Consider the following 16,778-nt stretch of genomic DNA (forward strand, 5'->3'; position numbering starts at 1 on the left):
ACTAGAAAAGCACCAGAGACAGGTAACAATTTTTAGAAGCGGGACTAACCTTGGAGAAGAGAAGCAAGAGGAAGTTTGTATGGCAGGCATTAGGACCCAGGGGGCAAGGGTCAGGATAGATAGGATAGATGGGTGAGTCTCGCTTGGGCAACATGCCTTTGAGAGTTCCACTCATGGCCGCAGGGTCAACCAACTTGTTGTCGGGACCCCGGAGCTGCATGGCTTTCCTCTCTGTCGACCCTTGGCTCAGCCCAAAAGTACAGGAAAAGCGGAAGCTGTTTCTAGGCAAACCAACGCTCCCAACTCCTAAGAGTTGGGGGTTGTTAGAGAGCCCTTTCCCAGAAAGCCTGACACCCGTGTCTTTAGTCCAGCGGCTGCGCTAATCGCTTTTAACTGGCCGACAGGTGCCCGGTATTTAGCCCCTGAATTCTAAGGAAAAATAGGACAGAATAGCAAGCGAAAGGGGTCCGATGGTACTCACTGCTTGGCGATAGGCGATAGTCTTGCCGCTCAGCGATAGGCGATGGTCTCAGCGATAGGCGATGGTCTCATCGCTAGGTGATAGTCTCACTGCTTGGCAATAGGCGATGGTCCCTTCGTGGTTGCCAAAATGTGTCCAGAATTGGTGGGTTTTGGTCTCACTGACTTCAAGAATGAAGCCCCAGACCCTTGCAGCGAGTGTTACAGTTCTTAAAGGTGGCGTGTCCAGAGTTTGTTCCTTGTGATGTTCAGATGTGTTCAGAGTTTCTTCCTTCTGGTGGGTCCATGGTCTCGCTGGCTCAGTAGTGAAGCTGCAGACCTCCACGGTGAGTGTTACAGCTCTTAAGGCGGTGCGTCTGGAGTTTGTTCCTCCTGGTGGGTTCGTGGTCTCGCTGGCTTCAGGAGTGAAGCTACAGACCTTTGCGGTGAGTGTTACAGCTCATAAAGGCAGTGTGGACCCAAAGAGTGAGGAGCAGCAAGATTTATTGCAAAGAGCGAAAGAACAAAGTTTCCACAGTGTGGAAGGGGACCCGGGCAGATTTCCACTGCTGGCTCAGGCAGCCTGCTTTTATCCCCTTATCTGGCCCCACCCACATCCTGCTGATTGGTCCATTTTACAGAGAACCGATCGGTCCATTTTGACAGGGTGCTGATTGGTGTGTTTACAGTCCCTGAGCTAGACACAAAAGTTCTCCACATCCCCACTAGATTAGCTAGATACAGAGTGTCGATTGGTGTATTTACAAACCCTGAGCTAGACACAGAGTGCTGATTGGTGTGTTTACAAACCTTGAGCTAGATACAGAGTGCCGATTCGTGCATTTACAATCCCTTAGCTAGACATAAAGGTTCTCCAAGTCCCCACCAGATTAACTAGATAGAGTGCCAACTGGTGCATTCACAAACCCTGAGCTAGACACAGGGTGCTGACTGGTGTGTTTACAAACCTTGAGCTAGATACAGAGTGCTGATTGGTGTATTTACAATCCCTTAGCTAGACATAAAGACTCTCCAAGTCTCCACCAGACTCAGGAGCCCAGCTGACTTCACCCAGTGGATCCCACAGGGGACCACAGGTGGAGCTGCCTGCCAGTTCTGCCCTGTGCCCCCGCACTCAGCCCTTGGGCGGTGGATGGGACTGGGCGCAGTGGAGCAGGGAGCGGCACTCCTCGGCAAGGCTCCATCGGCGCAGGAGCCGACAGCGCAGGGCGGGTGGTGGGGGTGGGGCCAGGGGAGGGGGGCAGGGGGCTGGGGCTTGGGCAGGGGGACGGGGGAGGCGGGGGGTGGGGGGAGACGGGGGGCGGGGGGAAGGTGGGGGGCGGGGGGGGCGGGGGGGGCGGGGGGGGCGGGGGGGCGGGGGGGGGAGGCTCAGGCATGGCAGCCTGCAGGTCCCAAGCCCTGCCTCATGGGGAGGCAGCTAAGGCCGGGCGAGAAATTGAGCACAGCAGCTGCTGGCCCAGGTACTAAGCCCTTCACTGCCTGGGGCTTGCCGGCCGGCTGCTCCGAGTGCGGTGCCGCTGAGCCCACCCCCACCCGGAACTCGCGCTGGCCCACAAGTGCCATGCGCAGCCCCAGTTCCCGCCGATGCCTCTCCCGCCACACCTCCCCGCAAGCTGAGGGAGCCGCTTCTGGCCTTAGCCAGCCCAGAAAGTGGCTCCCACAGTGCAGCGATGGGCTGAAGGGCTCCTCAAGGGCAGCCAGAGTGGGCGCCAAGGCTGAGGAGGTGCGGAGATCGAGTGAGGGCTGCGAGGGCTGCCAGCACACTGTCACCTCTCAGTTCCACAATAGAGCCATGATTGGATTCAAAAAGACCCCTCTTTTCTGGGATCCATACGTTTTCTGGGCTCCATTAGGTGCTGCTCGGGTAGTGCTCAGGGTTGCAGGGAGGGTGGAGAGCCTGGACTGGGGTGGAACCTTTTGACTCGACAATGTAAGGGCTACGTTGAAGTGGCTTATCTGCACCCCCAGTTCCAGAGGCAGTAGTTATCTCGGACCTTAACATCGCGAGGTCTAGGGAAAAATGCTACCACTCCTCCCCCCACTTCTGCCGCCATGCTGCCTCCGTGCCCACCCCGCCCTCTGCCACGCCCCCACCACGAGCTTTGCACTCTGGCGCCCGCGCACTTCCCTGGGGAGCTCACCGCTTGAGGAGTCAGTTAGGCGCTGCTCCTCATTTGCAGACTTTCCGGGTGCCCACCAGGCTCCCGGGCTCTCACCGGAGACCACAGGGAGGAGCTTCAAGGCACCCCAAGTCCCTACGGCCTCCAGCAGTGAAGACTTCCACAAGGGTGAGTGAAGTCTGTTAATGAAAGCTACTCCAAAGTAAAATGCCTTGGGGTGGCGGCGGGGAGCCAGCCCCTTTGTCCCTCGGTGGCTGAGGAGCCCAAGCTACTCCATCAGAGACATTCCCTGCAGGACCCTCGTTTCCCTGGTCATCCTGGGAAGGTTGGTTGGGATGAGGCAGAGGGGGAGGGGTGGCGGTGGGTAGCTGGGGGTTGCACGAGGAAGACCCCAACATTCTGAACCTCCTCCTGCATTGGGCACCATCGCTGGTGCACCATAGGAGGCACCCATTGATTTTTCTTTGGACAGTTCGAGAAATTGAAGCAGAGTTGGGAAGAAAGGAAAGTGTGTGGTGTCGCGAATAGGCCGGCCTGAGCGGGCGGTTCGGGTGAGAACGCCAGGCTCTGTCCGGTAGGGCTGGGGCACGTCTCCATTACCACAGTCGAGGATGGTGTGCTGGGGTGGGCGCACATATCGAGAGGTTTGCCTGGCTTTTAGCAGACTGAGCAGTTTGTGCGCGTGAAGTCTCAGATTTAAGAATTTTCAAGGCAGTAGTGGCTTTTCAAAGGATCTGCTTGAAGTTTTTGTTGTTGTTTGGGTTTGTTTTTTGCTTTTTTGGATTTCAAATGATGAGGAGTTTATGTCAGGATGTGTATTTGGTCACACTTAGATGGAGAGCACAGAAGTTGTGGCTACCTTAGAAAATGTGTTTTCACAAAATGGAGTCAGATTAGCGTGAAAATGGCAGCAGCCATGTATCCATGTATCTGAAGACCTATAATGGAGGCAAACGTGGGTGCGGTGGCAGGCACCTTAGTCTCAGCTACTCGTAAGGCTGAGTTTGAGACCAGCTAGGGCAGACTTAGCGAGACCTGTTCTCTACAAAAATTAAAAAAAAAAAATTAGCTGGGCATGTGGTGCCCAACTAGTCAGGAGGCAGAGGTGGGAGGGATTGCTTGAGCCTGGGAGTTCGAGGTTGCAGTGAGTCGTGAATGAACCACGGCACCCCAGCCTGAGCAACAGAGCAAGACCCCGTATTTTCAGTCAAAACTTCCTTCAAAAATTACAACTCATAAGACAATATTTTATCAGTTACTCATCCATCTTAAGGGAACATAACTTTCCAATGTATAAAATCAAGAATGTAAATTAATCTATCCTGGACTATGTAATATGCATGCCATACACCACTCAATATGCCAGGAAAGGCAGGTGGCAAAGTCATACTCCAAAAGGGATCCAGGAACAGAATCAGGCGTCCTGGTTTTTTTGAGGTATCCCTACTGACTGGCTGTGCTTTTCTCTAACCTTAGTTCTTTCAGTAAGCTCAGTTGTATCTAAAGTAGATTGATTGTGCTTATTTCTCTGCCAGTTCTAGAACAGAGAGTACTGAGGGGTAAAGGCACTCAGGCAGCAAAAGAAAATCCTTTCCACCAAACTAAAGAGAATGGGCAGAAAGCATTGGACTCATGACTTTGAAAGTATTCAGGCCAATGTAGCCAGTAGATGCCCTCCAATCTGTCAGTACTTACTTAGAGAGACATCTGTCTTTGAAATTAGCCTAGCACTTCCTTGGGAGAGTTGGCAGTGATGGAGGGAGGATGTGGGGGCGGGAATTGGACCTTTCTTCCATCAGCAAAGAACAGGCGTGAGGGCTGTTCCTCTTTTCTTTTCCCCTTTTCTTTTCCCAGCAAGTCAGGAGCCAGTGGGAAGTGGCTTTCTTTTTTCTTTTTTCTTTTTTTTTTTGAGACGGAGTCTCGCTCTGGCCCAGGCTGGAGTGCAACTGGCGCGATCTCGGCTCACTGCAAGCTCTGCCTCCCCTGCCTCAGCCTGCCAAGTAGCTGGGACTACAGGCACCCGCTACCATGCCCGGCTAATTTTTTTGTATTTTTAGTAGAGACGGGGTTTCACCATGTTAGCCAGGATGGTCTCCATCTCCTGACCTCGTGATCCGCGTGCCTTCGCCTCCCAAAGTGCTGGGATTACAGGCGTGAGCCACCGCGCCCGGCCAGAAGTGGTTTTCTAATGGCTGGCCTTTATGTGCAGATTTCTTTGCAAAGTAATTCACAGATACCCAGTTTCTTGGGTGATAAGAATTAGACTAGAAATCCTCCTACTCTTAACTGAAAGCTGATAGGGTTGATAGGGTAATTAGGATTATGGGGAGAGCATTTGGTTGTTGGTAGTAAAACGAAAATTTGTGATAAAAGTGTAGTTTAACTCTCCTGGTTTTAGTCGCAACATTTCATTCAACACATATTCAAAAGTTCTGTTAGAGGCACGTTTTGAGCTAAGATATAGGGCAAAGCAACTGAGAATAAAGATGCAAGCTTTTAGGGAGTCCATAGGCTAGTGGAGCAGAGAAATGTGCAAACAAATTATTATATCCCATTATTTGCTTTGAGCTATAATATGTGAATAAGAAACCCAGACACTGGACTTCAAAGAGAAGGGAGTGATCAATTTATCCTGGGTTAGGGCCTCAGCCCATCTTCCCCAAAGAGGAAGATTTAGATTGGGTTTTGAATTATGAGATTAATAACTCTGGAAGGAGAAGGCAGAGGGAGACACACATACTAACAAAATGATGGAGGAGCAAAAATGCCTAGCATTTTCCGAAGCAGGAGGTGACCAGGTGAGGGTGGCTACCCTTGTGGCCTTTGAAAGAGGAGGGATCAGTTTGAGGGGTTGCCTTTCATTTCTTGGACAGTAGGGAGCCATGGCAGGATTTTAAGAAAGTGATTCCCTATACAGGTTGATATCCTTTATCCAAAATGCTTGGGACCAAAAGTGTATCAGATTTCAGATTTTGGAATACATGTATTTGCATTATGCTTACTGGGTGAGCATCCCTAATCTGAAAATCTGAAGTCCAAAAATGTTCCAGTGAGCATTTCCTTTGAGTGTCATATTTACACTTAAAAAGTTTCAGATTTTGTCCGGACGTGGTGGCTCACGCCTGTAGTCCCAGCACTTTGGGAGGCTGAGGCAGGTGGATCACCTGAGGTCAGGAGTTCGAGACCAGCCTGACCAACATGGAAAAACCCCGTCTCTGCTAAGCCTGGCGCGCGCCTGTAATCCCAGCCACTCAGGTTGCTGAGACAGAAGAATTGCTTGAACCTGGGAGGTGGAGGTTGTGGTGAGCCGAGATTGCACCACTGCATTCCAGCCTAGAAAACAAGAGTGAAATCTGTCTCAAAATAAATAAATAAATAAATAAATAAATAAATAAATAAATAAAATAAATTTTCAGATTTTAGAGCATTTCAGATTTTGGATTTTCGATTTTCGAGTCAGGGATGCTCAACCATACGTACCACACCTGATTTAGAGGTGGACTCATCAGGATTTGCTGGGCTGGGTTGTTTGGAGGCAGAGTGAAGGAGAGGGAGCTGTTAGCAATGATCCTACAAGTTTTTGTTTTATACAACTGATTCCACTCAATGAGATGAGGAGCACCGGGACCAGGAGCAATTTGGGTAAGTTTAGTTTTGGACCTGAGCATAAGGTGCTGGTGAAGCATCTAGGAAGGCACTGTATATGCTTCTAGAGCCAGAGCTCAAAGGAGTAGTCACAGCTGGAAATAAAGATGCAGTGTCCTCAAGGTTTCTTTTTGGCAGAGGCTTCTGGGGACTACTAGCACCTCTTTGTGGCTCTGGTGTCAGGGAAATGAGTCAATGCCTACCCTGCTCTAGCCATAAACAGCTGCTGTGTCTAGTCATGCTGATGTAACTTAGATTCTGTCTGAATGTTGATAGGCAAAGGTCTGTGTGACAAAGGCTTCCACTAGATTTTCAAGGAGGTACTCCCCGAAAGTCAGTCTCCTAAAAGACAAGATCTAAGCAATTGTCTTTTTGTTTTGTTTTGTTTTGTTTGTTTGAGACAGGGTCTCACTCTGTCACCCAGTCTGGAGTACAGTGGCATGATCTTGGCTCACTGCAACCTCTGCCTCCCGGGCTCAAGCGATCCTCTCACCTCACCCTCCTGAGTAGCTGGGACCACAGGCATATGCCACTATGCCCGGCTAATTTTTGTATTTTTTGTAGAGACTGCAGGGTTTTGCTATGTTGTCCAGGCTGGTCTTGAGCTCTTGAGCTCAAGCGATCTGCCCGCCTCGGCCTCCCAAAGTTCTGGGATTACAAGTGTGAGCCACCACGCCCGAACAATTGTCATATTTTTTAATGGAAAATACAAACTACATTTGACGTCCCAGTTTACACTGAAACTTTACATTTGCCCCTTGTCCTTTATCAAGGGCTTAAGATTTCGGCAAGGCTTTCTCCAAATACTATATAAATATTAAATTGACTTCCAAATGTTGTTTATGAGAACTGGAATACCGTTCTTGTTATTTGATATGTATTTATGGAGTGTGTGTGTTCTGACTTGAGTCTAGCTAATGTCCCAGTAGGGTAGGATGTTTTGGATGTTCATGAGTTTTTCTTCTGATTCTATTTCTAACAATTAAGCACATTGTTTAGGTAACTGGTTGTTCCTTGATTATAGAGTGTTCATGACCACTAATAAATGTCCCCCATATTTAAATATACAAGTTGTACCTTTGGGATGGCAGGGAGCTAAGGGCCATCAGCTCTTTTATATGCTAATACCTGAGATCAAGGCACACGATATTACTCAATCAAGCTAATATTTAGCTTTGGAAATTAAAGCCTAAATTCATGAATGTGAATACTGTTCTTCTTTCTGCATTGATATTTAACCATAATGTATGTATGCACACAATGTTCCAAGATTTCTCCTTTTTGTTTTTATTTTTTTGATGATGTATGTTTCACTTGCTGCAATATTTGTTGATTTCATGAATACTACTGATATTTAGGGAAAGGATCCAAGAAGTGTTGAACTCCTAGTGTGTCTTTCTTTAAGCTTGTCTCCTTGTTAAGGTGAACCTTAACATTCAAGGTTAAGGTGATCCTTATCATTTGAGACATTTCACCAAATACGTGGGTGAGCAATGCACCTTAGACTTTTCAGTGAACTTCTCCATCCGTGTGGTATCTGATCCTCCTGAGAGTGGCCATATGCGGTAGGGAGGCCAGGGCTTAGCACCATTTTACAGGTACTCAGACAGGCTAGGTGACTTGCCTGAGGTCACACAGCTAGTGCAGAGCTGGGACTAGATCCCAAGAATTCTGATCTCAAGAGGGGTGTTGATTTCCATTGATTTTGCAGTTCCCCCTACTTAAGTCACTGGATTATTAATTTTAAAGTGTGGATTAAGGCAAGTATATTTTGTTGGCTTGCTCTCCTCTAACTTTAGGTCTCCCAGTTGGGAGAATGAACTTGTAGGTTAATAGTTCCTAGTAGAAAGCAATAAATATATTCCTTAGTATAGACAATAAATTGTGGCAGTTTCACTCTCTTCCTTGGGCTGTGTCAAGATCACTTTGAAACATTCCTGGGTATTCCTCACAGAGGACTTAGGGCTGTTTACTCTTTTCCGTCTCCCATATCAGCCTCCTTTGCCAATCATCTTCAGAAATATAGGTGTAAGCTGTGCTGTAAGGCATGAACCACACAGCACTTTGAAATGAGAAAGCTTTAAAGTAACAGGCAGGAATTTGAGGGGGAAATTGAAGTCTTTCTGCACAAAATGATTGTACTTTAAGGTGAAATTCACAAACAAAGTCAATCAACATGAAGAATCTGGAAACTCTCATTGAGAGTTGTTTCGTTTTTTTATACATTCCACAAGAAACAAGGTAGAGCTTTCGTGTAAGGTTCTAACTTGTGATTAGAGAAGGCATTTGAAGTGTATAGAACAGAGAGTATATTGTAGCTGGCAGCCAGGGCATTTGCAGAGCTTCACGTTAATGGGCAAGTGTCTTAACCATCAGCATTGAGAAAAGGAATGGCACAGGAGTGGGGGCTGAGGGTGGGGTGCGGAGAGGGGCTCTGGCATCAGGTAGCCAAGAGTCAGCAACAATTACAGAGATAATTTTAAGTGAGGAGGTCCATAGCATTTCTTTCAGGAAGTGGAAGGTTTCCTTGGCCCCTTTTTCTAATTTGAGAACAATGTGGCTCATACATTGTCAACCTTTTCACTCAGTGGTATATATTTTTTGACCTTTTAAGTGATATTGATGCTTAATTTATATATCCATCTTAAATTAATTTTGTTGGGTATAGATTTTTATGTATGGACATGGCCCTTTTTAAAAAATGATTCAACGGCTTCTAGGAGACAACTTCTCTGCTTTTTGGGATAAGGCATCCCTGCAGTAGGCAGAATAGTGGGGTAGGATTCAGGAGAACTGGGGGTTAGGCTGGGGATTACTTGAAGATAAGGGATTTAAAGGAAGTTAGGATTCTGTTCCTCTTCTCAAAGTTGAAATAAAGTAAAATAAATTAGGAGAAACCTAATTAGAAACCTAATTGCTAAAGGGTTTGTTTCCCTACTCAGACTTGCTCTGATTTAAAAACTGTATTTACAGAATGTTCACAGCCGTGTAAAATAGACTGGAAAGAAATACTCTAATATGTCAATGTTTCCTTCAGAGTGGTAGAATTATGCTTGTGTTGTCTCTCCTTTCTATTTTGTAAATTTGGCACTCTTTAAAAAAGAAACCTAAAATAAATTTCCTTTTAAAAAATGAAATTGTAAAAAGAAACAAGAAGCCTGGCTCGTTCCCAGAATTCTAAAGGGGAATGATTGTAGAGCTCCACAAAACTGGCCAAGGAGCTACATAGTGATGAAAGGGTTTGATCTCTTTGGGAAGTATTGTAGGGAACAGCTTTGCTGGCACTCCCACAGCCCCTTTCCTGTGTGGAGATTGGGCTGTGGGACCTTTGTCTTGAGTGGTAAATGCCCAGCATGCCGCCAGGAGCCCTGGCTGTGGTCACTCCCTCATGGAGCACCTTTTGGGTCTGAGGCTGGTAATTGTCCTGCTTCTTATGTGGTAAGCTGTCAGGACTGTGGGCTGCCAGCTGCCTTAGCTTTACTAAAAGGAGGTGGTTGATTCATTGTTTTACTGTGGATTGTCAGCTGAATAAAGCGGCCCACCACAGCCTCAGGGACAAAAGCTCTCCATTAGGATTACACTGCCAGGTTGGAGAATGGCCCTTTCAATGCTGTACAGCCTCAAACAGGGGCTGTATTAAGCTGACCACCTTTATGCAAATCTCTCTCCTTTGTCCAAAGGCCCCCTCATGACAGAGGCCAGCTAAGCCTTTATGGACAGATAGGCTTTGTGCAAGGCTGGGGGATCACTCAGGTTAGGTGTTTCCAGGAAGAAAAGTGGATTGAGGCGATTTTGTAAATGTCATTGCTAATAAATTGAACATTGGCAAAACTTGCACTTAAGACGTTACTTGGGAAGAACAGATTATTAAAATGGAACAGACTGAGGTGCCATAGAGTTCTAGAGTGCTGAAATTGTTGTCCTTTGGCATTATGCAAAACAACGTTATGTCTTTATCTGTCTTTTCCAGTTCGTTTCTAGTTTCCTCTGGGATCCTGAGCTGCTTTGTTTTTGTCCAAAGTGGAGAGGCTGCTGCCATCTGTGCTCATCTCCTCCTTAGTTGCTTTGGCTCTTTTCTCTCTCCTTGCTGCTGTGTTTTCCCTCCACCCATCTAATAGAATATTTCCAAGGGCTTATCTTCTTTTCCCCATGTCACTCCCTTGGGGCACTCAAGTGATTCGTCTAATTTCAAATATTCTCTGTGAACATGTCTTGTAGAGTCATGGATTCCCCAAGCTGAAAGAGACTTCCAAGTCATCTGTCCGACTCATGTCTATGTGGTCAAATTGACAATTCTTGTCAAATAGAGGTTGGAGTTTCTTCCATGTCTCATTGATGCCTAAGCATGCAGGAGAACCTAAAGTTGATGACTTTTCTCTCAGTACTTTTCCACGATTCAGTTTTTCTTTAGGAAAAAACACTCTCCCCTTTTGACTTTCAGCTACTTTAGCTCCCACTGCCCCAGGCCCATAACAGTAGCGACACATCTAATTCTTAATCTTTGTTCCTTCTCATATTAGTCTGCCTCCTTCATAGCATGTCTGGGAGTCATCCTCTCTTGCAACCTTTTTCTCTTCTTTCTGCAACAGCTAACCTCGAACCTCTTCTCAGCCTGTCTGCTTGAGCTCCCCTTGCATCCTCTTTTAAAATTAGTTTGATCTTGTGAGTCAATTCTCAGAAAATTTGAGTAGTGCCCAGATATCTCGCATAGTAAATAAAAATGTTAGCATCTTCAGTTAGAGAATCTAGCCTGACTTGACCGCTTTGATTTTCTCATTTGATTTTTCTTAACACCTTTTAACGTTCCAGCTGCTCAATTTTTAGAGAATTATTTTGACAGTTGTAAGTTATAAGAGCTATAGCTCTTCTTTGAAATAATATTTTAATTTTTCTTTAGGTCCTTTTGATTTACGAAAACCCCCCACAACAACAACAACAATAACAATAGCAATGAAAACAGCAGACACAGTGCCTTGCCCATAGTATGTTTGGGGGCATGAATGATGAATAAATAAATAAAAGTATTTGAAATCAACTGTAGATAACTTGATTTGCCCAGAAGCCAGAAATGTAGAACCCGCTGTCCTAGAAACTGTATTCTTTCTTCCTTGGTAAATTCCTACGGCATCAAGTAGAGGAAACCGTAATAAATATGGACTGGGAGTGGCCTAAAATATTCCACTATAATCTGTAATACTTTCGGGTTCTCTACAGTTTAAATTTTTCTGTTCGTTTATATATGTAAATCTTTCTGTTTAAAAAGTCCTTTAATGAAGTGTTCCAGTATCATTTTCTCTAGATTGTTTTACTGATTGGCTGTCAATATTTTAAATTGAAAATGGACTGGAGACAGAGAAAAACTTACCTATCAAATTCTTAATTAAATGATTCATGAAGATGTCTTTTAAATGGTTCACTTGAAATATACCTTTATATGAACAGAAGTGGCTATCTCCATTTTGAGTCATCTGTATTAGTTCGTTCTTGCATTGCTACAAAGAAATGCCTGAGACTGGGTAATTTATAAAGAAAAGAGATTTAATTAACTAACAGTTCTTTAGGTTTTATAGGAAGCATGGTATTGGCTTCTGGATGGAGCTTTTACTCAGGGTGGAAAGTGAAGCGGGAGCTTACACATCATGTGGCTAGAGCAAAAGAGGGTGCAGGAAGATGGTGTGGTGATGGGGGTGGGGGAGGGGCATGCTGGGGGTAGAGGTTGGGGGTGGGGGGTGAGGGAGGGGAAGTTTTGGGGTGGGGTGGGGGCTGGGGGTGGGATTGGGGGAAGGTGCCACATACTTTTAAATGACCAAATCTCCCAAGAACTCACTCACTATGGAGAAGACAGCACCAAGCCATGAGGGATCCACCCCCATGATCCAGTCACCTCCTACCAGGCCCCACCTCCAACCTCAGGGATTACAATTCAACATGAGATTTGGACAAGGACAAATATTCAAACTATATCATCATCTGTCCTGCATGTTTTCCTACATTTTTTTCTATGTCTTAGGTCGTTCTGTTCCTGCATCTCATGATCTCTGGAGAAGTAACGAGTTCTTGATTTTTCACAATTTTCAACTAGCTGAATGTTATTCTTCATAGTTTTACAGACTATGTTTAGATAGCCTTGTGTTGCTGAGAGAAACTTGCCCTATTCGCTGCACTGATCGGGGAGAGACTCACAATACAGGACTTTGATACAGTACCAAGTAAGGCAGGTGCCATAAGGGGTACAGGCAAGGTGCTGTGGAGATGGAGGAGGATCAGAAAAGGCTTATTGGAGAAGATGCTTTGGGGGAAGTGCTTTGAAAGATTTATATTACTTCATTAAGTAAAGATATAGGGAAGGACATTTTAGGCAAGGAGATGATCATGAGCAAAGGCTGGGCAGTATGAATGAAGAGTGAGTGTCTGGATAATAGTGGGTACTTCCTGGAATTCAGGAATGGTGTGATTGGAAAGGTGAATTGGGTTGTATTATAGAGAGCCTTGGGTGACAGGCTGAGACAGTTTTATTGTGGTGATACTTAAAATCTCCAGACAAGAACACATGTGATTGTAATAGGAGAGCACATTCAATAAATATCTGTGGAGAAATCATATATTGAACTTCTTGTATTTCCCCTTTACTAACATGTTGTCTGTAATGAGGCAAGGTAGACATGAATTTAATAAACCAAACCAAACTCAAACCTGTCTAACTAAGTGGGTTCCAAAGTCCACATGACTACTCTTGCTTGCTTCACAATGGCTTCAAGCGACAAACCTTGTGAGGGGATCTTCCTTGAGATCACAATTATGCCAAACAGGTAGTCCCAAGTGCCAGTCCCTAGTGAAGTTAAGCACTGGGCATAAGTGCCAACTGTGGGCACCTAGCCAGGTTCTTGCCAGATGCTCCTTGGCTGATGTGAATGAAAGTCATCTGTGGAGGAGTGGCTCCAGTTCATGTCACCGGATGATTCTTGAGCTGCTGCCCTGTGCTAGGTGCTGCAGACAGGGAGAAATCAGACCACATTCTGGCCTTGTGCTCATACTCCACTGGGGGAGACAGACAAGGGGTCAAATAGTGATCTTACATCTTAGAAAGTGACAAGTGCCCTGAGACAGTAGCGGACAATGAATTCTAGAGGGTTCAGGGAGAAGGAAGCTGAGGAAAACATTTGTGAGAGTGCATTCTACCTGAATCTGGAAAAACTTGAAAAAAAATGACGTACTTTGGGATTCAAGTCCGTACATCCAGGTTCCACTTACCTTTACACCCAATAGATGCTGTGGGGGTATATTTTGCCAAACATCAGAAACAGATTGCTCTTTTGGGACTACACTCTTTGGCTTTGGCGTTGGTATGCTCCAGAGGCAAAAATGGTGTGTCCCTCAGAAAAGGCAAGAATGCTATTTGCCTAAAGTGAAGCAAGTCCATAGAATCTGTTAAAAGAAGTTTTGGAACATCAACACTTACATTTTCTTCTTTTATTATTAAAAAATAGAGACGAGGTCTTGTTATGTTGCCTAGGCTTGTCTTGAACTCCTGGGCTCAAGAAATCCTCCTGTCTCAGGCTTCCCAAAGTGTTGGGATTACAGGTGTGAGCCACTGCTCCCAGCCATCACGCACTTTTGTATCTATAAACCAAGTTAAAGATTACAAGTAAGAGTTTTTACGTTGCAGAAAAAGGAGAATTCCCTTAGAGGCAGATCTAAACACCATCTCTAGGGCTTGTATCAAAGACCACTGGACAAAATAGCATCAGAAAGCTCAGTCCCTTTGGTCAAGTAAACCATCGTGGTGATTGCAGGGGGCTGGAATTGGGAGGAGACTAAAGACATTTGGCTTCGCGCAAAAGCTAAAAGCAGTTTAAGAACATTATTTTTTGGCAGGGGTGGGGGGAGGTGATGAACATTCCCAGTTTCTCCAATCGATAGCATTTCTGTGAGAATTGTAACACTATGAAAAGTCATTTCTAATGTGGAAAGTCTTGGTGGTTGAAAAGTTTCTCTTACCTTTATTTTCAGTTATGTGATTATTGAATTCCCTGGTGTTGCTAGACAGGCTATTTTTTATTTAAAAACATCTCTTTTTTCTAAGATGATCTGGATAGACTATCCAGTGCCCATACACAACATTCATCAGTTTTTCAATCTCTCATTCTCAGGTAAGAAAACGATTTTTGTCTTTCAGACTTTACTTTTGTACTTACCTTTTTATATTTTACTATGTACTTGTAATGGAAGTAAGATTCCTCTGTTTTTTGAAACGGATCATCAGGTTGTAAGTGGGGAAAATCCAAGTAATGAGCTGGAATTTTTTTTCTTTTTTGAGACAAGGTCTCTCTCTGTGTGTCACCCAGGCTGGAGTGCAGTGGCACAATCATGGCTCACTACAGCCTCAACTTGAAGAGCTCAAGCAATTATCCCACCTCAGCCTCATCAGTAGCCAGTGAGTAGCTGGGACTACAGACATGTAGTGCCATGCCCAGCTAATTTATTTTTTATTTTTAAAATTATTTTTATTTTTATTTATTTATTCTTTTGAGACAGAGTCTCACCCTGTCACCCAAGCTGGAGTGCAGTGGCACAATCTTGGCTCACTGCAACCTCCACCTCCCAGGTTCAAGTGATTCTCCTGCCTCAGCCTCCCAAGTAGCTGGAATTACAGGCACCTGCCACCATGCCTATATATATATACATATATATATATATATATATATATATATATTTGTATTTTAGAAGGGATAGGGTTTCACCATGTTGGCCAGGCTGGTTTCGAACTCCTGACCTCAAGTGATCCGTCCACCTCGGCTTCTCAAAGTGCTAGGATTACAGATGTGAGCCACGGCGCCCAGTCCTAATTTTTTGATTTTTTTGTAGAGACAGTGTCTCCCTGTATTCTCCAGGCTGGTCTTGAACTCCTGGGCTCAAGCGATCCTCCTGCCTCAGCCTCCAAAAGTGTTGGGATTGTAGGCGTGAGCCACCATGCCTAGCAATAAGCTGCATTTTAAAATAATAACACCTGAGTTAGTAATTCATACAATGCTCAGTCAGGCTTAAAGCATAGGCCAGGATGTAACATCATTCAAATAGTCAAAATCAACTCTTATCCTAGTGAATTGATTGCATGTGAAATTGTGTAGCATCAATAATAAAAATATCTGTTTATGGATGTTCTTGATTTTCACCAATGACAACTACAGATTTAAAGTGCAAATCATATTTGATCTTGAGATTCTACTTGATCACTTTAAATGTAGCACTCTTCTAATTTCCCTCAGAGAATTATGAAATCAAGTGAAGGAAAGAAGATGTCTTAGTTTTGATAAATTGGTGATTGTAGATCAATAAGAAGTGTGTGTGTGTATGTGTGTGTGTGTGTGCACACGTGTGTATGTGTACTCAGTTGCACAACAGTTGCAAACAGAAGTGAACTTTAATGTTAATTTTCGCCAACTCCTGTAATTTTATGTTTATGTAGATATTATATGATTGTATTCTCTCAAAACATAGCATATATTTATTGCCATAAATGTAATTTGTTTTTTCCATGATTTGCCATAAATGTAATTTGATACTTCTGTAATTAAAAAGTAAATAGATATAGAAAATAGATTTATAAATCTTAAGATATAACAATTACAGCTCATTCTCACCCAATTCTTTCAAAGGGGGCATTTTTCCAGCTATGCGGCTGGTCAATTCTGTAAATATATGTTTTGAAATTACATGAGACAGCCCAGTGAAGTGGTTGCGCACCTGTAGTCTTAGTTATACAGGAGGCTCAGGTGGGAGGATCGCTTGAACCCAGGAATTATTAATAGAAGCCAGCCTGGGCAATACAGTGAGACCTCGTCTTGAAAGACAGAAAGAGAGTGAGAGAATGAGATTTACATTTCTGTTATGCTAAGTTGCTCATTTAATAAAAAGTTCTCAATAGAAACACAAATTATCCTTGCACAGCCTTGAAATTCCATTTTGGGTCCATTTCCTTAGTATAGGAATTCTACTGTGGTGGTACATATAGTGAACAGATTTTACCTTGTTTCTGTCTTCAAAGTTATTTCAATGGCAGGGATTAATAGCATATTAATTTATGGCTCATACTGTTTGCCTGAAGGAGACTTATCTTACACAGATAATTCTGACGGAGACATATACCATAATGCACAGTCATTGCAATTGTTTTGTAAAAGAAAGGTTAGGTGAGAGTCTTTATTTATTTATTTATGAGATGGAATCTTGCTCTGTCGCCCAGGCTGGAGTGCAGTGGTGCGATCTCGACTCACCAAAACCTCCACCTCCTGGGTTCAAGTGATTCTCCTGCCTCAGCCTCCCGAGTAGCTGGGACTACAGGCATCCGCCACCACGCCCAGCTAATTTTTTTGTATTTTTAGTAGAGACGGGGTTTCACCATGTTAGCCAGGATGGTCTCGATCTCTTGACCTCGTGATCTGCCCACCTCGGCCTCCCAAAGTGCTGTGATTATAGGCGTGAGCCACTGCGCCCCGCCCTGAGAGTCCTTTATTCTTGGAGTTGTTTCCCAGG

General features: G+C 44.7%; 1 protein-coding gene across 3 annotated transcripts in view; it reads left to right on the forward strand.

Annotated features, from left to right (window-relative positions):
* The first annotated feature begins 2,584 nt into the window (after positions 1-2,584).
* PASD1 (PAS domain containing repressor 1) overlaps positions 2,585-16,778 on the forward strand; it is a 108,281-nt gene continuing 94,087 nt past the window's right edge. For 2 of the 3 annotated variants that reach the window (XM_055267558.2, XM_055267559.2), the window contains exon 1: positions 2,590-2,768. The gene's annotated coding sequence lies outside the window, so the exon portion shown is untranslated. Of the gene's footprint in view, positions 2,769-16,778 lie in introns of all 3 variants that reach the window. The other variant, XM_055267560.1, reaches the window with a different exon arrangement.

This window comes from Symphalangus syndactylus, chromosome X, assembly GCF_028878055.3.
Source record: "Symphalangus syndactylus isolate Jambi chromosome X, NHGRI_mSymSyn1-v2.1_pri, whole genome shotgun sequence".
Classification (NCBI taxonomy): Eukaryota; Metazoa; Chordata; class Mammalia; order Primates; family Hylobatidae; genus Symphalangus; species Symphalangus syndactylus.